The following is a 4,108-nucleotide window of genomic DNA, read 5'->3' as shown; positions in this document are numbered from 1 at the left end:
AAAGAGATTTGGAGAGGAAACTGTTTTTCAGGTTCTGGTTGATATAGGTTAGAATAGATCTATATAAGAATATGAACAAAAAAAAATGACAGGGAGATTGAAGAGACATTTACATAATTGCAAAAAGTTGGGAGGGAAAACCAGATTTCTTCTTCACCTTTGGGGTGTAACTCCGCTCACAGGACTGGCGCTAGGGCCTTGTGCCGCACTCATCTCATTGCGACTAGGACTCCGCGTCATGCAACACCCCAGAGTGACAATCGGGAGAAGCGCGAGGGACTTCAGGACCATTGGCTTTGGTCCTGAAAGGAAGGCCCAGGCTGCGAGGGCTGTGAGCAGAGCTGGCGTGCGCTGTAGAACAGATGAGCTCTTAAAAGATTCAAGTTTGGTTCACAATTCACAACTCGTGAGTTCCAAATGGTTCTAAATTTGGCTGAGTGCATTTTTCCCTAGCTGTGTGCCACCAAGCAAGACACAGTGACTTCATCGAGTTAGAAAAACAAAGAGCTATAATTGCCTCCGCGCAGAAATAAACTTGATGAGGACAAAAGGGGTGCGTTGTAAGTACTACAGCAGCAGACCCCTAATTTTGTGTATTTTCCACTCAAACAGCTTTCTCTGGCATCAACAACAGAGCTCTTCGCTGGAAGGATAGCACGAGTTACCGGCTTACTTATAAGCAAAGTGGCACTAAGTGAGTTATCTTTCAGCTTTGTTGAACAAGCAAATTATATAGTAAATTAAATCACATTTTACTGTTCAGCTGGTGTGGTGCACATTACAGAGTACACTTTGATTCAACCTTGCATCTCTTGCATATTTTATAGTCCGAATGTTCCAGGGTCAATATGAGATAATTCAGCAGAGGACTAGTGTCCATTCTGTTTTTGTTGTTTGTGCTTACAAGTTCATTGTAACCATCCCGATGGGGATGGTGTTGGCCTGACACCAAAAGGCCATGCTTTGTTTGGAAAGAAGTGTTAGTTCCTGGTTAATTATTTAAGTGACGGATGCTGTCTTCCTTTTATTTTTTTTCCCAAGTGTCCTCTACAATCCTCCAGTCTGTGCAAACATCCATGTTGCTGCTCAGTCAGAAGGAAGATAGAATTAATTCCTGGAGATAAAATATGATCCCCAGAGAGGAATGATAGATATATTCCTGATGGCCATGGGAATGTAATACAAACCACTAATGCCCCCGTAGCAAAATGTGTACTTGAGCCTGGACCATACCCTTTCAGCTATATAAAAGTGTATATCTTAAATTCTTGGGGAGGGGGCCATGTGCTTAAATATGATTATTACCTGTCATTATTTGCATAACAAATGGAGTGTAAATGCATGCTAAACAGAATTTTTCATTTTTTTCAGGATTTCATCTGAATGCTGGCTTGCAGAATTGGGAACACACTCTGTCAGAATGAAGGTGCTACCTGAGCATGGCAGGTACAGTTTAATTGAGGCTATGATGAAGATGAGCGCAAAGAGCGAGGAATGATAGCCATTACTAGAGACTTGTCAGAGGATGGTCCAGTGATACTCTTTGTATATAACTTCAATGAAAGCATTGTGCAGGTTAGACCAAAAATTGGCACTTGTGACAAGTGGATCAAAAGAGACATGAGCATTAATTTATTCAGGCAAATGATTGGAGATGTGACTCTGAGTGAGGAAGTAGCCTGACATGCAGATACTTCACAAAAATAACACCTAACTGACAGACTCTCAGAACATGCAGAAGGTATAGCTTTGTCTGCTAGAGAGTCTAATTTTTCAGTGTGTCTTCATTTGATGTTTTGGAAAGACACTAACTCTGTCCCTGTCATCATGAAGTTTACAAAGTCCCTTCCTAGAGGCCAGTGTGTGCCTTTTGGATTATTTTATGTCATCATTTTCTCACATTTCAGGGATTGTTATTAGATATTGCTAAAGAGGATCTTGTTTGTGCTAGCTTATATTTTCTTATTTTATTTTAATACTTTAACATTTCTAAAGCAATTTTCTGGCCCATTAAAGGAAAGGATTGAACTAGATTTCCTGGTACCTTGATGTGTCTCTGGAGGCCTAAACTTATAAAAAATCCTGTGGCAATGGAAATATCTTTGTAAGTGTTAAATCCTGCCTCTGTGTCTACATTTCATTTTCCATCAGACTGAATCTCCATGAGTACTGAATATAGCATGACTTCTAAGAGAAAGGGAACCCTATTAATAGCCAATATCCATCAATTTATTGGGCCTATGACGTTACTCTTCATGGTGAGGTGCTGGTAGAGCCTTTAAAATGTGCAGGATGTTGCAAAGAACACACTCATCAAAATTCATCCTGATAAATATTTTTTTCTTGAGACGTGGGGTGATAGTTAAGTAGACAAAGTGCTTGAGCAGCAAGCGGGAAGACCTGAGTTCCTCTTGAGAATGAATAGCATGGTGCTATATAAAAATAACCCCAGCGCTGGGGAGGCAGGCTCAGGAAGATCTCAACCTCCCTGTACAGTCACTGCTGTCTAAGCAGCCATCCCAAGGCCTTAAGGAGAAAGCCTGCCTCAAAATTAAAGGTGGACAGCACCTGAGGAGAAAGAGCCCCTGGTGTTTTTCTCTGGCCTCCAAAGACTCACACATCCAATGTGCGTGTGCATGCACACACCAATTGCTTTCTTGACATATCAGTTCTATCTTATTTGCTATATGTGCATTCATGTTTTGTTTTGTTGTTTTTGTTGTTGTTGTTGTTGTTGTTGTTGTTGTTCAACAAACTAGAGCGCTGTTCTTACTTTGCTATTTATCATTTTTTAGGCCTGGTATTCATCAATTCGAATGCAATTTGAGCAAGTCTCGTCTTCTCTGCTACTTGCCATGTTAAAGTGTTCCAACATTTCCTCTGTGGCACATAACAGATATGAGATCTCTTTGAGATTCTCAACAAGCCCCTTCTCACTCTGACTTCCAATCATCCTGGGGGCCTCCTTGTCAACCTTACACCTCACCCCACCTCACCTACACCCTCTCTCAGTGTCCTGTATTGATCATGCCCTTCCCCCCTAGTCCGTTCTAAACACAGCATCTCTATCCTGAGGCTCCTGTATCATTCCTGGCCCAGTTCCTGGCCATGCCCAGGCACTCAGGCTACACTGCTTCTTATTTGGAAATATTTTTTGAAATCTTGAACTGAGACATAACTGATTGGAACAGGGCTCCTAGCTATGTAGCCTTTGAGTCTTCAGCCTGAAGGGAGTACTGGGTGGACCTCTCCCCCACATCAGTCCTGTAAAGGCAGACTTCCTGTCTGACCCTATGCCCTGCTTACCCTCCAGCACCTGACCCAGTATGCAGATGAAGCCGAGTTGACCTGTGTGCAATGAGGAAGGCATATGAGAGTGGCGAGTGAGAGACGGCATCAGCACAGAGAACCTCCAGTGAACTGGAGACTATGAGCTATCATCCTGTTTCCTTTTCAAGTGTTTCCTGCCCCCAGCCCCAGCCCCTACACACACACACACACACACACACACACACACACACACACACACACACACACAAACACTTAGAGATGGCTTTCCATCCATGAGAAGGTTTAAGCAGCACTGCAACCCGGGGCTGGGTCTAATCTCCATGGTTATGACACACTTCAAGAGAAGCAAGGATTCCTAAGAATTGCTCTCTTCACAATCATTATCTCATGACCACATGGCTCAGTGGTATACTCTGACCTCATTCTCCTGTAATTATTTCTGTAGCATGCATACTTCAAAGCGATCAGGGTCCAGGGAGTAAATTCCCAGGAACTCAGCGACCTTTCATTCCATAAGCCTCTTTTTGACTGTTTAACAAACAAGAAAGGGCTGGTCTTAGCAATAGGAAGTTTGTTTAGCAATAAAGAAGTTTTGTTTCATTTTCCAGCGAAAATGTTGGAAAGGCTAGAAGGGCTTACCTTGACTCATTGTGGCTTGAAGTTTTTCTCTTATTTGGTCTGGAAATGTAAATAGAACTCATGGATTCTGACTAGTGGGTTCAGCATTTATAATGAGGACAAGCTCAGCCATATTGTGTGGCCTTAATACTAACAGAGGAGATGATACAACCCTGAAAAGAATTTGTTTTATTTTGTT

General features: G+C 42.3%; 1 long non-coding RNA gene across 1 annotated transcript; it reads left to right on the top strand.

Annotated features, from left to right (window-relative positions):
* The first annotated feature begins 279 nt into the window (after positions 1 to 279).
* Positions 280 to 2,413, top strand: LOC311607397. The gene is made up of 3 exons (XR_014782581.1): positions 280 to 406; positions 613 to 694; positions 1,372 to 2,413. It is a non-coding gene; the product is annotated as an uncharacterized lncRNA (long non-coding RNA).
* Positions 2,414 to 4,108: the final 1,695 nt, after the last annotated feature.

Source organism: Acomys minous (assembly GCF_964271855.1).
Source record: "Acomys minous genome assembly, chromosome: 10".
NCBI lineage: Eukaryota > Metazoa > Chordata > Mammalia > Rodentia > Muridae > Acomys > Acomys minous.
This window is presented reverse-complemented; position numbering and strand designations above follow the sequence as displayed.